Source organism: Triticum urartu, chromosome 5 (assembly GCF_003073215.2).
Source record: "Triticum urartu cultivar G1812 chromosome 5, Tu2.1, whole genome shotgun sequence".
NCBI classification, from domain to species: domain Eukaryota; kingdom Viridiplantae; phylum Streptophyta; class Magnoliopsida; order Poales; family Poaceae; genus Triticum; species Triticum urartu.
In genome coordinates, this window is record NC_053026.1 from 322534699 (window position 1) to 322554324 (window position 19626).

General features: G+C 48.7%; 1 long non-coding RNA gene across 6 annotated transcripts; it reads right to left on the bottom strand.

Annotated features, from left to right (window-relative positions):
- Positions 1-1346: 1346 nt before the first annotated feature.
- LOC125508819 lies at positions 1347-18223 on the bottom strand. 6 transcript variants are annotated; one of them, XR_007283778.1, is made up of 5 exons: positions 17792-18223; positions 17629-17710; positions 17119-17524; positions 16075-17012; positions 1347-2019 (listed from the first exon to the last, which is right to left on the bottom strand). It is a non-coding gene; the product is annotated as an uncharacterized LOC125508819 (long non-coding RNA). The 6 variants fall into 6 exon arrangements; XR_007283774.1 differs by having other exon boundaries at positions 1347-1487; positions 1580-2019; positions 16075-17524; XR_007283776.1 differs by having other exon boundaries at positions 1347-1487; positions 1556-2019; positions 16075-17524.
- Positions 18224-19626: the final 1403 nt, after the last annotated feature.

Consider the following 19626-nt stretch of genomic DNA (forward strand, 5'->3'; position numbering starts at 1 on the left):
AGGTGTTGTGATACGTCCATTTTGCATCATGCTTTTATATCGATATTTATTGCATTATGGGGTGTTATTACACATTATGTCACAATACATATGCCTATTCTCTCTTATTTTACAAGGTTTACATAAAGAGGGAGAATGCCGGTAGTTGGGATTCAGGGCTGGAAAAAGAGCAAATATTAGAGACCTATTCTGCACAGCTCCAAAAGTCATAAAACTTCACGGGAGTCATTTTCAGAATATATAAAAAATACTGAGCGCAAGAAGTTCCGGAGGGGGCCACACCCTGCCCACGAGGGTGGGGGCGTGCCCTACCCCCCTAGGCGCGTCCCCCTGCCTCGTGTGGGTCTCCCGTTGTCAGGGAAAATATATGGGGGCTGTTATTTTCCCATGACTCGTGCACGGAAAAGCCAAGAACAAAACAGAGATTGGAAGACCAAGAGGTTTGAAGAACTAACGTGCAGCTCGGCAGAACCAAGACTGAGCCTAAGGAGTAGGATATCAGCAAGAGAAGGGCCTCCCTTGCCGGGCAAGCGAGCCCGACAAGGGGCATGGCCACCACTAGAAGCAAAGCAACTGAGGCTCCCCGGCAGAGCCTGGCGGGGCTCACGGGAGCAGAACCGCCCCACCTTTCACTCAAGCACGACCCATGTCGTCAATCAGTACGGTGTCAATCCGCAAGATGATTAAGTGGCAACCATTCGCCACATGTCAGCCATTTCCTATAGTGAAGCCTATAGATGACACGTGTCCTGCGACGTGTCAAGAGAGCAGGAGTTCCATGCTATTATATTATCTGTTTTGGATGTTTAATGGGCTTTAATATGCTACTAGAACAAATGCCCGTGCGTTGCAACGGAAAAAATAAAACACTACGACATCACGGGCATATTCACAACGGCATAGACATGGGTATATCATCCATGACATAATCATCACATAAGCAGACATCATTGCTATCTTTTTCAAAAATAATAGCGCACACCCTTACCCTAATAAGCATGGCTCAATGACCTCTCCACCGCTCCACGTCCTCAATTTCAACACGCTTATCCCCAAACGATGGCTTATGGATGTTAAATAACAACTATAATAAAATTATTTATAGACCTGTATTTACAACCCATCTCACATCAAAATGATATAGGAAGATGTAAAAAACATCCTTTGGAAAATATTGTCTAGATTATTATGCTGTTTAGAATTATTATTAAAGAGTTTATAAAATAAGTAAAATTGAATTAGCAAGTTGTATTTAAATTGTACATTGTAATTTCATGTCCAACTGTCCAACTTAGACGGCTCCATTATATATATATATATATATATTATCCAAACAAATCATACACTGTAATTTGAACTACAGATTAGACTGATGCATCAAATATGATGTACATCTAAAGTATGAATTGTTCTCCTTTTAAGATATCCATGAACATTCAGTAGACATTTTAGTTCCATTGCCCACGACCAATTGCCAATCATGAACCCTAAGAAACGGGATCAAGGAGTCAATATTGAACGTCAAAATCGAAAGAAGAAATATTACGGTACATACATGTAGCTCTAGGGACCTCGGTACCTCTCCCTAGTGCACTGCGGCGTCACATGAAGCCACCCAGCAGCCAACAAACCAGATTGATCTGTCAAAAGTAGATTCCAAATCAGCATCCCCTGTAAATCAAACAGGGGTTTCTTCCATAGAGTGTATATGTCACAGCACCGCAACAGTACACACTCCCCAATGTTAGTAGCAGAATCCCGTGCATCCATATTTTGCAGAGGCGGCGAGGTGCTCATCCACGACTAGCTGTCGATGGCATCCAGTGCATGGCTGTGTCCATGGCAAGTTGTTCCGACGACCACGCGATAGCAACATCCTTTTCTCCTTCCCTGACTTCTCTTGGGCACCATCATCAGTGGACGGTGAGAAGGACCAACACATTCACGGCCTAGCTGCAGAACTTGAGGTCATGGCCAAAAGAGCTTGCAGGGAACCAGGAGAGCACGCATATTATAGACCTGGGAACACAAAAATCCATAACTTAGTTCTTATAGCATGTAAAATATCTTTGCTTGGTTGTAGCTTTGACCAAATCACCAGAAGAATGGGCACCAGATTGCCGCATGAATGCAGATTAGCATTTATTTTAAGTGCCATTATGATGGCCTTTGAAGGTATGCTTTGTTTGGATTTCAGTTTGAGAATTCTACAAAATAACTACAAAAAAACTATCTTAAATACCATTGTTATCCCTTAAAAAAAATCTCAGTGTAATGAAAATCTACTCCCTCCGTTCCTAAATATTTGTCTTTCTAGAGATTTCAACAAGTGACTATATACGGAGCAAAATGAGTGAATCTTCACTCTAAAATATGACTATATACATCCGTATGTGGTAGTCCATTTGAAATATCTAAAAAGATAAATATTTAGGAACAAAGGGAGTACATAAGAAAAGCTATGCATCTAGGAACATGCACATCCCTTCTGAATAATCATTAGATCACTACACTCTTAACATAAGGATGTAAGTGACAGAGAGGACATGATCAGCAATGGAAAAGGCAAATTTGCAGATAGTAAATAACCTTCTATAGTTAGATTATATACACTAAGAGAATATGTGTGACGCCCCCGATTTAATCGTACACTAATCATACACGCAAACATGTACGATCAAGATCAGGGACTCACGGGAAGATATCACAACACAACTCTACAAATAAAATAAGTCATACAAGCATCATATTACAAGCCAGGGGCCTCGAGGGCTCGAATACAAGAGCTCGATCATAGACGAGTCAGCGGAAGCAACAATATATGAGTACAGACATAAGTTAAACAAGTTTGCCTTAAGAAGGCTAGCACAAACTGGGATACAGATCGAAAGAGGCGCAGGCCTCCTGCCTGGGATCCTCCTAACTACTCCTGGTCGTCATCAGCGGGCAGCACATAGTAGTAGGCACCTCCGGTGTAGTAGGAGTCGTCGTCGACGGTGGCGTCTGGCTCCTGGGCTCCAACATCTGGTTGCGACAACCAGGTAGAAGGGATAGAGGGAAAAGAAGGAGAAAGCAACCGTGAGTACTCATCCAAAGTACTCGCAAGCAAGGAGCTACACTACATATGCATGGGTATATGTGTAAAGGCCATATCGGTGGACTGAACTGCAGAATGCCAGAATAAGAGGGGGATAGCTAATCCTGTCGGAGACTACGCTTCTGGCAGCTTCCGTCTTATAGCATGTAGAAGAGAGTAGACTGAAGTCCTCCAAGTAGCATCGTATAGCATAATCCTAACCGATGATCCTCCCCTCGTCGCCCTGTGAGAGAGCGATCACCGGTTGTATCTGGCACTTGGAAGGGTGTGTTTTATTAAGTATCTGGTTCTAGTTGTCAAAAGGTCAAGGTACAACTCCAAATCGTCCTGTTACCGAAGATCACGGCTATTCGAATAGATTAACTTCCCTGCAGGGGTGCACCACATACCCCAACACGCTCGATCCCATTTGGCCGGACACACTTTCCTGGGTCATGCCCGGCCTCGGAAGATCAACACGTCGCAGCCCCACCTAGACCAACAGAGAGGTCAGCACACCGGTCTAAACCTAAGCGCACAGGGGTCTGGGCCCATCGCCCTTAGCACACCTGCACGTTGCGTACACGGCCGGAAGCAGAACTAGCCCCCTTAATACAAGAGCAGGCTTACGTTCCAATCCGGCGCGCGCCACTCAGTCGCTGACGTCACGAAGGCTTCGGCTGATACCACGACGCCGGGATACCCATAACTACTCCCGCGTAGATGGTTAGTGCGTATAGACCAAATGGCCAGACTCAGATCAAATACCCAAATCTCGTTAAGCGTGTTAAGTATCCGCGAACGCCGACCAGGGCCAGGCCCACCTCTCTCCTAGGTGGTCGGAACCTGCCCTGCCGCTCCGCCTCAAAACACCACTCGCGGGTGCCCCTCAAGCCGACCCATCTTTAGTCACCACATGTATCATGTATAAAGTATATAGTATATACCCGTGATCAACTCCCGAGTGATCACGGCCTGATAGTATAGCATGGCAGACGGACAAGGATGTAGGGCCACTGATGATAAACTAGCATCCTATACTAAGCATTAGGATTGCAGGTAAAGGTAACAACAGTAGTAGCAAGGGCAGGCTATGCATCAGTATAGGATTAACGGGAAGCAGTAACATGCTACACTACTCTAATGCAAGCAGTATAGAGAAGAGTAGGCGATATCTGGTGATCAAAGGGGGGGCTTGCCTGGTTGCTCTGGCAAGAGAGAGGGATCGTCAACTCCGTAGTCGTACTGGGTAGCAGCGGCGTCGGTCCCGGTGTCTAGCGAGAGAAGAGGGGGGAGAAACAATAAATATTTAAGCAAACAGATGCATAGTGATGCATGATATGACAAGTAACGGCGTTAGAGGTGCCCTAACGCGGTAGTAGGTGATACTGGTGAAGGGGGATGACATCCGGGAAAGTATCCCCGGTGTTTCGCGTTTTCGGACCGGTGAACCGGAGGGGGAAAGTTGTGTGTTCGCTATGCTAGGAATGTGTGGTGGATAAACGGGCTGCGTATCCGGAATCGTCTCGTCGTTCTGAGCAACTTTCATGTACAAAGTTTCTCCATCCGAGTTACGGTTTATTTTATATAAATTTTAAAAGATTTAAATCATTTTTAGGATTTATTTATTTAATTTAATCAACATTATCCAGAATAGTGTCTGCTGACGTCATCATGACGTCAGCATGACGTCAGCAGTTGACCAAGTCAACCTGACAGGTGGGTCCCGTTCGTCATACTCTGTTTTAATTAACTAACAGTTAATTAGGTTAATTAGTGATTAGGTTAATCTAATTATAATTAATTAACTTAATTAATTCCTTAATTAATTAATTAATTAATTAATCATTTTTATTATTATTATATTTTTAATTCTTTTTTTTAATAAAGTTCTGGGGCGTGGGCCCCTGTGTCATTGGGCCAAAGGGGCCACAGCGGTTCGGGCTAACGGGTGCTGGGGTGGAGATGGGCGTCGGGCGCCAGCCCGAGCGGGCGCACGCCCAAGGGCGCACGAGGCGACGACAGGTACGACAGCCCGGGGCGGGGCCGACGAGGTCGGGGGAGGACCGGCCCGTACCGGCGAGCGGCGGTGTCGAGCAGGCAAGGGCGGCGGCGGGGCCAGGCAGACGTGGGCGTTGCCGGAGCGGGATGAGCAGGGAGCGAACGGGGAGGCGCGGGGTGTGCGGCGGTGCAGGGAAGGCCAGCCGGTGGCTTGGCCGCGGGGGTCAGGCGGGGCTCGGTCGATGCGGGCGCGCGGCCAGGGCGCCAGTGCGGGCGATGGCCACGGCGGGGAGCGCGAGCGGCACCTCCTGTAGCACGAAGCTGCGGGGCGGGGGGCGAATCGTGGGCATGGGACGGAGGCGAGGCCGCCGTGGGCGCGAGCCAGCAGGGCTCACTGACAGCACGTGTAGAGGGCAGAGAGGAGGACCGGGGTCCTCACCGGCGTTGAAGGGGAGTGGGGGCGTCGAGGCGTGAGGGAGTTCGTCGCGGAGGCAGTCCGGCGAGGAAGGGCTTGACGAATCCGGCGAGGGCGGCGCCGTGCGCGGTCGTCGGGGCTGAGGACGGGGACGACGAGGTCCAGCGGCTGCGGTGAGAGGCGGCCCCGGCGTGGGCCACGGGCAACGACGGCGGTGGGGGGGGGGGCTGTGTCGTCGGTGTCGAACGCAGGGCGCGACGGGCCCCGATCCAGATCGGATCGGGGGAGGGGCGGGGAGTGGCGACGTGGGGGAGGAGTGGGGTGCGGTTAGGGTTTTCGGGGCAAGGGGTGGGGGTTAATGGGGAGGCCGGCTGGGCCGGCCTGGCGGCCCGTTCGGTCGGCTGAGGCCAGCTGGGCCACTTGGCCCAGCGGGGGGGGCTTTCTCCTTTTTTTTTGTTAGTTTAGTTTTTTTTCTTTTATTTATTTTCCTTTTCTGTCTTTATTTATTTTAAAATACTTAGGCAGTCTATAAAATTGTGTTTATTACACCATATTGACCTATGTAAAATATGGCATCTCCCGAACACTTTTGTTTTAAATTTTGAAAAACTTTTATTGTTTGCTTTGATTTTGAAATTTGAATTCGAATGGGATTGAATCATCGCGAGGTTTACAACAGTAAGAGTGGTGACGAGGCATCATTAGTAGAGGTTACTGTAGCTTGATTATCCGGGCGTTACAAATCTCCTCCACTACAAGAAATCTCGTCCCGAGATTTAGGAGGTAGGAGGAAACAGTGCAGGGTATTCATCGCGAAGACGATCCTCGCGTTCCCAGGTGGCTTCGTCTTCAGAGTGATTCGACCACTGGACCTTGAGGAACTTGATCGCCTTCTGACGGGTGCGGCGTTCAGCTTGGTCGAGAATGCGGACCGGATGCTCTTTATAGGAGAGGTCCTGTTGCAATTCGAGCACTTCATGGTCCACTGCTCGGATTGGGTCCTTGAAGCAGCGTCGGAGTTGTGACACGTGGAACACATCGTGAACCTGAGAAAGGTTCGGCGGAAGCTCCAGTTGATATGCCACTTTTCCACGCCTTTCGAGAATAGTGAAAGGACCAATATAGCGGGGAGCTAACTTTCCTTTGATCCCGAAGCGGTGTGCACCCTTCATTGGTGTAACTCGAAGATAAGCCTTTTCGCCAGGTTGATAGACCATGTCTTGGTGATGACGGTCATACTGACTTTTCTGACGTGACTGAGCAGTCTTGAGATTCTCGCGAATAATGCGAACTTGTTCTTCGGCCTGTTGGATAATATCCGGACCAAAGAGTGGACGCTCCCCAGTTTCTGACCAGTTCAGAGGGGTTCGACACTTTCATCCATAAAGCACTTCGAAGGGGGACATCTTCAGACTAGCTTGATAGCTATTATTATAAGAGAACTCGGCATATGGAAGAGATTCCTCCCATTTCTTGCCGAATGAGATTACACAAGCTCGAAGCATGTCTTCGAGAACTTGGTTGACACGTTCAACTTGCCCTTGCGACTGAGGATGGAACGCAGTACTGAACGACAGATGAGTCCCCATAGCTTCTTGGAAACTTGCCCAGAATCTTGAGGTGAATAAGCTGCCACGGTCCGAACTGATAACCAGTGGAATACCGTGAAGTGAAACAATTCTGGACATGTAGAGAGTAGCAAGCTGACTAGCAGTGATTGTCTCTTTGACTGCCAGAAAATGGGCAACTTTGGAAAGCCGGTCAATGACGACAAGAATAGCATCATTACCTTTCTGCGATTTGGGAAATCCGGTGACGAAGTCCATTTCAACATGGTCCCATTTCCATTCAGGAATAGAGATAGGTTGCAGAGTTCCAGCAGGCCTTTGATGCTCTGCTTTGATTCGGCGACAAACGTCACACTCAGCAACATAACGAGCAATGTCCTGCTTCATATTAGACCACCAGAATCTTTGACGAATATCCTGGTACATCTTTGTACTACCAGGATGGATGCACAGAGGCGTATCATGGGCTTCTTGCATAACCCTTTTAGTCTTATCCAGGTTTTTCTTCGAACATGGTACCACTAAGCGGCCTTTGAAATACAAGGCGCCATCGTCGGCGATCGTGAAGAATGAGGGCTTTCCCCTTTTGAGGTCGTGCTTAATCTTGAGGACTTCATCGTCACACTTCTGTATCCATTTGATGGTGTCCACAAGATCTGGTTTCGCAACTAGGGTATTGAGAGAACCCTTGGAAACAACATGGAGGTTCTGTTTGGGGAAACCTTCGGGAGGGGGAGCGAGTGATCCCGGGGGAACAATATGGAGGTTCAGCCTTCTAAATTCTTCGGCAAGAGAGGGCTGAACTTTGTGGACCTGGAGGTGGTTGCAGTAAGACTTGCGGCTCAAGGCATCAGCCATTACATTAGCCTTGCCGGGGGTATAGGATATACCCACGTCAAAGTCTGCAACAGTCTCCATCCATCTTTGCTGGCGTAGGTTCAAATCTGGCTGAGTAAACAGATACTTCAGACTTTGATGGTCGGTGAAGATCTCGCAACGATTACCGAGAAGGTAATGTCACCACTGCTTCAGTGCATGAATGACAGCAGCAAGCTCGAGGTCGTGAACCGGGTAGTTTTCTTCGTGAGGGCGCAGTTGACGAGAGGCATAAGCAATCACTCTGCGCTCTTGCATTAGGACACAGCCTAATCCTTGACGGGAAGCGTCGCAGTAAATGACGAAGTCCTTCTTAGTATCAGGTGGAGCAAGTACGGGGGCAGAAGTCAACTTGTCTTTGAGCGCCTGGAAACTTTCATGACACTTGTCTGTCTAGTCGAACTTGACACCCTTATGCAACAAATTAGTTAGAGGCCTGGCAATCTTGGAGAAGTTCTCGACGAATCGACGGCAATAGCTGGTGAGACCGAGAAAACTTCGGACTTGCTTCACATTCTTCGGAGGAGTCCAATCGAGTATAGCCTGAACTCGTTCAGGGTTGACGGCAATACCATCCTTGGAGATGACATGCCCAAGATAGGTTACTTCGGGGAGCCAGAATTCACACTTGGAATACTTAGCATACAGTTGATGTTCTCGAAGCTTCTCTAGCACAAGACGCAGATGTCCAGCATGTTCTTCCTCGTTCTTGGAAAATACAAGGATATCGTCCAGATAAACCACGACGAACTTGTCGAGGTAATCCATGAATATATAATTCATCAGACGAGAGAAGGTGGCGGGAGCATTCGTTAAGCCGAATGACATGACGGTGTACTCATATGATCCATACCGAGTCACGAAGGCGGTTTTTGGGATGTCCTCTTCACGAACACGGATCTGGTGGTAACCCAACCTCAAGTCGAGTTTGGAGAACACTGATGAGCCAGCCAGTTGATCATAAAGATCATTGATTCGAGGAAGAGGATATTTATTCTGAATGGTAGCTTGGTTTATAGGACGGTAGTCTTGGACTAATCGGTTTGTCCCATCCTTCTTCTTAACAAAGAGAGAAGGTGCTCCCCAAGGAGAGCAACTTGGGCGAATGAAACCTTTGACAAGAGATTTGTCGATTTCCTCCTTAAGCTCAATGAGTTCATGCGGCGGCATCTTGTAGGGTCGTTTAGCTATAGGGGTAGTGCCGGGTTTCAAGTCGATGATGAATTCGACAGCTCTAGCAGGAGGAATCCCTGGAAGTTCTTCTGGGAAGACGTCTTGGAATTCACGAACGACGGGAATGTTTTCAATGCCCTCGAGTGGTGCAGCGTTCAACGCGTTCAAGGCATAAAGTCGTGCCTCGGCGTCCTGAACTAGATGAGCTTGGTAAGCTATTATTTCGTCAGAAGGGTGTAGCAGATGGACGACCTTGGTGGCGCAAACTATAGAAGCAGTATGCGCTTTCAACCAATCCATTCCCAGAATGAGGTCGATGTTAGACGACTTCAGGATAATGGGAGAGGCATAGAATTCCAGCCCTTCGATTTCCACGGGGACATCGATGCCAACCAGTGAGGTTTGACATTGTCCCACGGGGGTTTTTACCAATACCGAAGTGTTCATCTCCTCACATTTAACGTCATGCTTGTATGCAAAATCTTCTGACATGAATGAATGCGATGCCCCTGAATCGAATAAAACAGATGCAGGTACTGAGTTTACGAGGAGTGTACCCATCACGGTAGCAGGCTGGTCTAGAACTTCATTGAGATCAACATGGTTGGCATGAACACGACCATAAGACTTGGCACTGTTGTTGCGAGGCTGGTTGCTTCCACGGCCAGTTGCTGGGAGGGCCAGTTGATTCTGGTTTTGATTGCAATCCCTAGCACGGTGACCTGGCTGACCACACTTGTAGCAGAGGCCATTATTGGGAGTGGGAACAGGAGCTTGTGGTGGTGGAGCTGGAAGTCTTGTCTGCCTAGTTGGAGGAGCAGGCAGACGAGGTGCAGCATAGGACTGCCTTGGGGCAGGTGCATCCGGCTGGTACATGCTGTTGGGGATCCATATCTTGCGCTTCTGCGAGGACGGGCCCGAAGATGAGCCCGTGTCACGGCTGCGCTTGTGAGAGCTCTGGTATTCCTGCAGACCAGTTTCGACATTGATGGCTTTGTTCACCAGAGTGGCGAAATCAGCAAAATCATGCACTAGAAGTGCGAGTTTGATGTCAGCTTGAAGGCCATCCCGGAACTTCTCCTGTCTGCGTGCATCAGTTGCAATGTCTTCTTCAGCATAGCGGGACAAGTCAAGAAACTCCCGCTGGTAAGCTTCCACAGTTTTGTTGCCTTGGGTGAGATTGCGGAACTCACGCTTCTTCCGGTCCATGACTCCCTGAGGAATGAAGCGAGCACGGAAGGCAGCTTGGAAGTCTGGCCAGGTGATGATTGTTCCAGCTGGCAGAGTACGCCTGTGGCTATCCCACCATTGAGCTGCGGGTCCTTTCAGGAAGAAGGAAGCAAAGGTGACATAGCTGGCAGGGGCTACATCAGCAGACTCCATCTCATAGGTGATGTCACGGAGCCAGTCATCAGCATCCAGAGGCTGAGTTGAGCTGCGGTACACAGTTGGGTTCAGGCGCATGAAATCCTGCAGAGTTACTTGGGTTGGCTGCTGGTTCATATTGGGGCGAGGAAACTGAGCCATAATATTCTCCATGAACTGACGGTTCAGCTCAAACTGTTGCATCATCCCAGCCATGTACTCAGGCGGTGGTGGGGCGTTGCCACCACGACCACGACCACGACCACCTGGTCTAACCATCCTGCTAATATATAACAGGGGTAGTTCAGTATTGAGAAATGTGCAAAGACGAGAATCATTCATGATGAAACATGCACAACGAAAGCAGCACGATAGATACTACATAGTAGTCGGCATATCTTACAAAAGAGATCATGCATGGAGTTCGTTACACAGAGTCTGGTACATAGACTAAGACATCACAGGCGGCACGCAGGCTCGCGGCGAATGCATCTAACACTAACAAGCAAGTCTACATCAGTCCCACGCGGTACTGCGGAGGTAGCTGTAGCCTGAAAGCTGGTAGTGTGGCATCGGGTACACCACGTCGGCAACCTGGGGTCCGCGGGTACTCTGGTGCAGAACCTGACGCTCAAGTGGCAGAAGAGGACCAAGTGCGGGAGAGTAGCCTCCCACCTCTGGCCAACCGACACCCTGTGGCATCATGGTCCTGGCTGGGTAGATAGCAGAACGCGACAGACGAAGGGGTGCAACATCGTCAGAGCACGGTAGAGGTGCTGACGAGTGGTGTACAACTCGTGGCGAAGAGCTCGGTTAGCTCGATCCAGCCCATCAGCATGCAGAACCAGGTTCTGATGGTAGAAGGGCTCTCGGGTGACAGTGGAGTAGGCAGCAGTGTAGTAACCCTCCGCACCAACATCGGATGCGATAGCAATGTGCCTGAAGGGGGAGGTATCCAACTCCTGATACTCTCCACGGAGACGTGTCAGAGCAGCATAAGCAGCATCGTGGACCGCCATATCGATAGTCACTCCAACACCATGAGCAGTGTGCAGCACGGTAGTGGAGTCATACTCCCAAGAGTAGAGGTGGATGATGGCACGGTACTGCTCCTGGTTGAAGTCCTGATACTCCTCATAGACGGTGTACTCAGGGTGCCAGCGATAACCCAGATAGGTCATCATCTCAACCAACACAGCAGGTGATCCTGAGGCACCAATGGCCGTCGTGTGGCGCACGACCTGCCTCGTGGGTTCCATCTGAAAACAAAGATGTTTTCACAGGAGTCAAATGACAATGTGGATAATGTTCAAGTACTACTCTAAAGAATAACTAGGGCTTATCCAACTTTGGGGTGAATGTCGTAACGGGATCCTAGTGTCAGAGTTGGTAAATTCGTTTAACCCAAGTAGAAGAGAGTTCAGAGTCCCAGAGTAAAGGTCGAGGAGTAAAAGATCCTAGTATCCACCCGATGGCGACGTGGGCCCGTAAGGCACAGCCATGTTAGTAAAAGTTTTGCAATGTCTAGACTCGACTTCGGCCAAGGAGTGTGGAAGGGGGATTCCTACAGGCAGTCGGCTCTGATACCAACTTGTGACGCCCCCGATTTGACTTACACTAATCATACACGCAAACGTGTACGATCAAGATCAGGGACTCACGGGAAGATATCACAACACAACTCTACAAATAAAATAAGTCATACAAGCATCATATTACAAGCCAGGGGCCTCGAGGGCTCGAATACAAGAGCTCGATCATAGACGAGTCAGCGGAAGCAACAATATCTGAGTACAGACATAAGTTAAACAAGTTTGCCTTAAGAAGGCTAGCACAAACTGGGATACAGATCGAAAGAGGCGCAGGCCTCCTGCCTGGGATCCTCCTAAACTACTCCTGGTCGTCGTCAGCGGGCAGCACGTAGTAGTAGGCACCTCCGGTGTAGCAGGAGTCGTCGTCGACGGTGGCGTCTGGCTCCTGGGCTCCATCTGGTTGCGACAACCAGGTAGAAGGGATAGAGGGAAAAGAAGGAGAAAGCAACCGTGAGTACTCATCCAAAGTACTCGCAAGCAAGGAGCTACACTACATATGTATGCATTGGTATCAACTGGGATAAGGCTATTATATGTGGACTGAACTGCAGAAAGCCGGAATAAGAGGGGGATAGCTATCCTTTCGAAGACTACGCTTCTGGCAGCCTCCGTCTTGCAGCATGTAGAAGAGAGTAGACTGAAGTCCTCCAAGTAGCATCATATAGCATAATCCTAACCGATGATCCTCCCCTCGTCGCCCTGTGAGAGAGCGATCACCGGTTGTATCTGGCACTTGGAAGGGTGTGTTTTATTAAGTATCCGGTTCTAGTTGTCATAAGGTCAAGGTACAACTCCGTCGTCCTTTTACCGAGGGACACGGCTATTCGAATATAACTTCCCTGCAGGGGTGCACCACATAACCCAACACGCTCGATCCCATTTGGCCGGACACACTTTTCTGGGTCATGCCCGGCCTCGGAAGATCAACACGTCGCAGCCCTACCTAGGCACAACAGAGAGGTCAGCACGCCGGTCTAAATCCTATGGCGCAGGGGTCTGGGCCCATCGCCCTTGCACACCTGCACGTTGCGACGCGGCCGGAAGCAGACCTAGCCTATGGCGTTCCAGTCCAATCCGGCGCGCAGCCCACTCAGTCGCTGACGTCACGAAGGCTTCGGCTGATACCACGACGTCGAGTGCCCATAACTGTCCCCGCGTAGATGGTTAGTGCGTATAGACCATGGCCAGACTCAGATCAAATACCAAGATCTCGTTAAGCGTGTTAAGTATCGCGAACGCCGACCAGGGCCAGGCCCACCTCTCTCCTAGGTGGTCTCGAACCTGCCCTGTCGCTCCGCCACAAAGATCCACACAGAGGGCCGTGGACAAAGGTCCTTTCAGCCCCCAATCCGTGAATCACTCGCGGGTACTCCTCGAGCCGACCCGACTTTAGTCACCACATGTATCATGTATAAAGTATATAGTATATACCCGTGATCACCTCCCGAGTGATCACGGCCCGATAGTATAGCATGGCAGACGGACAAGAATGTAGGGCCACTGATGATAAACTAGCATCCTATACTAAGCATTAGGATTGCAGGTAAAGGTAACAACAGTAGTAGCAAGGACAGGCTATGCATCAGTATAGGATTAACGGGAAGCAGTAACATGCTACACTACTCTAATGCAAGCAGTATAGAGAAGAGTAGGCGTATCTGGTGATCAAAGGGGGGGCTTGCCTGGTTGCTCTGGCAAGAGAGAGGATCGTCAACTCCGTAGTCGTACTGGGTAGTAGCGGCGTCGGTCTCGGTGTCTATCGAGAGAAGAGGGGGGGGAAACAATAAATATATAAGCAAGCATATGCATAGTGATGCATGACAGACAAGTAACGACGTTAGAGGTGCCCTAACGCGGTAGTAGGTGATACCGGTGAAGGGGGATACATCCGGGAAAGTATCCCCGGTGTTTCGCGTTTTCGGGCAGAGGAGCCGGAGGGGGAAAGTTGCGAGTTCGATAGGTTAGGGAGGTGCGTGGCGGACGAACGGGCTGCGTATCCGGTTCGTCTCGTCGTTCTGAGCAACTTTCATGTTGAAAATATTTTAATCCGAGTTACGGATTAAAAGATATGATTTTCTAAAGATTTTATTAATTTCTGGAAATTTAATTAATTATTTAATTAATTCGAAAAAAATAAATGACATCAGCATGATGTCATGCTGACGTCAGCAGTCAACAGAGTTGACTGGGTCAAACTGACATGTGGGTCCAGTGGGACCCACCTGTCATACCCTGTTTAGGTTAATCAGGTTTTAGCTAAACTAATCACAGTTTAATTAGACTAATTAGTTAATTTGATTAATCTAATTATGATTAATTAACTTAATTAATTCCTTAATTAATTAATTAATTAATTATTTTTATTATATTAATTTTAATTCCTTTTTTTTTAATAAAACGTTCTGGGGCGTGGGCCCCCCTGTCAGTGGCCCCAGGGGGCCTTAACGGGTCGGGCGCATGGGCGCGCGGGTGCAGGAGCTACGGGGCGCCCGTTAGCGGGCCGAGCCCCTGACCCAACGCAGCAGGGCACCGGCCAGGGGAGTCGTCGGCCGCGGCGGCCGGAGCGGCCGGAGCCGGGGCGTCGACGGAGAGGGGTTGGCCGCGGCGCGGGCCAGCAGCGGTTGGGGGGGCGGCGGAGCCGCGGCAGCACGACAAGAGGAGGGTCGGGCGCGACGAGCGGGACGGCGAGGCGTGCACGGGGCGCACGCGCACGGTGGCCACGGCGACGAGCGCCGGGCGCGCGCGGTGGCGCGTCGAGCAGGGGGGGAGGAGGAGGAGCAGCGCGGAGCAAGGTCGTGGAGGAGCCGAGCGGGGGAAGCAGAGCGGGCGAGTCCACGCGCGGGGCGCGGGCGATGCGGCGCGTGCGCAGGGGGGGGGAGGAGGCGGGCAGGGGAGCCGCACGGAAGCGGGAGGGGCCGGGGGCGGACGGCCCGGCGCGGGACGGTGGCGCCGGAGCGCGTCGAGCGGCGACGGCCGAGGCGACCTAGGGGGAGAGGAGGGCGAAGGGGGAAGCTCACGGGGAGGAGGGGGAGTAGGGCAACGGGGCAGCGGGCTCGGGGGCGGTCGGGGAAGACCGGCGAGGAGGAGGACGAGGAGGCGATCGGCGGGGCCGGCAACGACGGCGTCGGGGTGGCCGTCTCCTCCCGATCCAATCGGGAGAGATGGGGGGGGAGGGAGATATTTTCGGAGTGGGGGGGGGAAGTGGGGGTCGGGCTAGGGTTCCGGGGGGGTTATGTGGGAACGGGGTGGGCCGGTCGGCTGGCCTGGTGGCCTGCTGGGCCGGAGCCCAGTGGGTTGCCCCTCTTTTTTTTTGTTAGGTTTTGTCTTTTTCTTTTATTTATTTTCTCCTTTTGTTTTTAATTCATTCTAAAATACTTAGGCAGTTCTTAAAATGTGTTGACTACACTATAATTACCAGTGCAATATTCTGCAACCCCCGAACATTTTTGTTTTAGTTTTTGAAAACTTTTATTGTTAATTGTAATTTGAATTTGAATTTGAACGGTTTCGGATCGTTGCGAGGTTAGCAACAGTAATCGGGATGACGTGCCATGATTAGCGTGGGATTACTGTAGCAAGATTATCCGGGCGTTACAGCTGGGCCGGCCTGGCGGCCCGTTCGGTCGGCTAAGGCCAGCTGGGCCACTTGGCCCAGCGGGGGGGGCTTTCTCCTTTTTTTTTGTTAGTTTAGTTTTTTTTCTTTTATTTATTTTCCTTTTCTGTCTTTATTTATTTTAAAATACTTAGGCAGTCTATAAAATTGTGTTTATTACACCATATTGACCTATGTAAAATATGGCATCTCCCGAACACTTTTGCTTTAAATTTTGAAAAACTTTTATTGTTTGCTTTGATTTTGAAATTTGAATTCGAATGGGATTGAATCATCGCGAGGTTCACAACAATAAGAGTGGTGACGAGGCATCATTAGCAGAGGTTACTGTAGCTTGATTATCCGGACGTTACAATATGGAACAAAATGATTCACAAAATGTACAAAAACTTAACTCTACAGCCTCCAGTGCATGCTATAAAAAACTTAAAATCCCTATGTTCTCTTTGTGAAAATGCCCGTGCGTTGTAGTAGTCCATCTAGGAAAAGAATATGTCCTGCACTCTGTCAGCTTCCTGCAGAAGTACGAGCAAGAGATGGGCGATGCGATGGAAAAGAAGAGTTCAGAGAAGGGAAAGGAACAACTGTCCCCGTCGTTTACCACATAAATACCTCTTTCACTGCCACCCATACAGTGGACTCCACCCTAATAGGGCTCAGCCTAGTTGAACACTGACGCAAGTTTTTAGCAGATCAGTGGCCGGGATGGGTGGGGGCTGTAGCCAGGGATTACAGAGGCTAAGTGTATCTGTCGACATACTGTCAGTTACCAGTTTTCGATAGTGTGGAGGAAGATGAAGCCCAGGAAGCCCTGGTTTGGCTACATGCTCTGGCAAAAGTTTTCAGAGGACCCGTGGAGCTTGGGATGGATTGCAAAACAGTGACTGAATATCTAAACTCGGATGTGGCCACTCTTGCTCCCTGCTATGGAGTGATCCAAGATATAAAGGCGGCCCTGTCTTGCTTTCCTTCGTTCAAAGTTGTATTTACATGAAGGAGTCGTGTTAGCTTTAACACCAAACTTGGGAAAGATCTGAAGGATTATGTCATTCAAATAGCAGGTGAGGGAAACACATGAATAAGGCCCATAAGTGGGAACAGGTCCAGAACGAGGCCCATAAGAAACTATTTCAGCCAAGCAACCAACAAGACTATGACAGTATTAGAAGAGTCTAAGCAATCACACATGTAACTCCAAGAATCAGAAAGAATAGTTCATTCAGATTCCCTGCCCAATATCATTTAATAACTAACAAGAAAAAAATAAGCTCCTACATTCAGCAATATGAAGCTAGCATAGTTAGCACCCCAAATTGAAGAATCATTCCGCATCCTGGAAAGGATAATATCAGCAAGTGTTGTGCAGGTCAAATTACCAACCAGCAAAACCATGATATGCATCATGTGACAGTAGCATCGTTTAAGGGAAAATGCTCTACCAGGAGATTGTGAGCATACGTGCTAATGACCACATCGCTTCAACAGATATCCATTGGAACCTCTGGTGCATCGTACACTGTTGTATTATCGAGTTCCGACATGTGGTCAGGCGTAAGCTTGCGGAGTTTTGAAGTGTTGTTGTAGATTCCTCACAAAGGTCAAACCCAGTTAGCAGTTACTTCTATGCAACCCAGTTTGATGTCACCAAAAGGATCAAAGTAATTCAAGACATGTGAACTAAACCAAGAGGCGGCAAGGAATAACATGTATGTGTGTACCTGCGGATGATCGTCAAGATTAGGTCGGATGAAGAGTGTCCTCACACAATACATGTTTGATGAGACACCGGCATCCTCATACATCTCTCTTGTTTAAGTTTTCTCTCCTTGTTTGTTGGTTTCTTTGCTAAAACAATATGACAACAAGTCATCAGGCAGAAATAAAATCACCATTGGTATTAATAAAGAGATTCCGAGAAAGTAAAAATACGTCAAATAGGAGAAGCTTACATGCCATCTTGAAATTCCTAGAAACCGAGTGACATCCGATGCATGACCAACATACACTAGAAACAATACAAACCTGCATGTTCTATACACTCTCCTGAGTTGAATCCTGAATTAAGTATGACAATGGGACAACTCAAGATATATCAACCTTCAAGTCCATTACCCTGATCTGATGGCAGCGACGGTCGTAGGCGGTGGGATTCAACCTAGCATATGATATGTGCAGCGTTCGAGCAGGCAGAGGATGCGCGGCTCCTCGAGGAGGACCCGTTCCGGCCATGGGGATGTGGATCCAGGCGGTGGAGATCCTCTAGTGGCGGAGCTTGGCAGGGGTGGGGGTGGCGGCGCTGGGAGGTGCAGCCGACGGGGAAGCCGGGAAGGCGATGGGCAGCCGGATCTGTAGGTACTGGCGATGAAAGGCGACCGGGGTCAGACGCTTGGGGATCCCAATGGGAGGCGGGTAGGCGGTGTCGGCGCTCGGCGGAGAGGGTGGCCCGTGGCGCTCGGTGAGGCGGGGCAGGCAGGAGGCGGCGGTGCTGCAGGATTGGAGGACATGTCGTGCTGCTGGCTGGGCTATTTTTATTTTCTTTTCTCTCGCCCGTATACCGGTTCGGGAGGATCCCCGGTTGAAAATAAACAAGGGATCTTTTTTTGAACTTCCACAAGGACGTGCGGACCAAAATTAGTACCACCTCGTTTATATTACGATTTTGTCTATATAAATCATAAAAGCGTATTATGACATGAGAAGAAAGCGTATTGTGACGGTGAACCTGACAAAGTTAATCCATGCTTTATTATTACTAGTATAAATGCATGTGCGTTGCAATGGGCATAAAAACTCGCAAAACATGATTCATGTGCTATTACGCTCCATTTTTTACATTCAGTTCTGATAAACGTCGATAATAAGATTACCTTGATTATAACTTTTTGAAGTCTGAATTTTGAATGTTAAGAAGCCACCTTAGCTTTCTTCATATGATAGAAGAGTAGTGGCTCATGGAATAGTATGTGCATACACTTCTTATTTTTTGCTTTTTAGTAAAACGTGAATTTTTATTTATTTTAAGAAAGTGAATGCTTTACTAAAATTGGATTACGCTGGACATAAGCATCAGAATATATGCGTCGTATGCATGCTAGAGTATCATGTTTTTCCTTGAAGCAATTTAGATAGCAGTAAAATGATGTTAAAGTAAGAGCATTGCTATATACACCATGTTATTCATCCGACTTCACTCTGTTGATGTCTAGTGACAAAGCATACCACACGAGCAGATTAACCACGGGCAGACAATAAAAATGTCGTATATCCAAGTCCAACACTTTCAAAGTAATTTTATCTCGATGCAATTGTTTCATGTTATTTGATAGCATTAATATTTGGGTGAAAAGGATGTATAAGATGGTTGCCACGTTCATCCGAACCACCTTCAACATGATCATTTTCAGGGACATCAAGCATGGCATCTTCTTCCTAATCCGGAACAACAACTTTATTAAGAATAATTAACTCCATAGCCATGACATGTAAATGTCTATGTTTTGACACCGATGGTTTATTATGCACTCGTATAAACCGGAATCAACAACGCAGAGAGACAATTTTTGTATTTACTTCTTTGGGCGCTCAGGCATATATATTTTTGCCGTGTGTGTCCTGACCTATGTAGTTAATATGAGTACGTCAAAAAACACAAATAGATGCATATCCAACTTCAAAAAGGAAAACAAAATGTAGATTCGGAGAGAAAAAAATGCATGCATGGCGAGAGTCAAGCGATTTTATTGGTAAATGGAGCGTGTCCCTCCTAAATCTACTTAGTTTTATTATTATTACCAAACCTGGTCGATTTAATGGAGTGCTCCCGTGTCCAGAGCCCACTCGGGTCGGGTGTCCACCGCCCATCTCGCGCGGGTGACGCGTTTCGTCTGACCCCAGACTCCCACCGCTTCCCTCTCAACGACTGTTGCTGCATCGCCGCTTCCGATCTG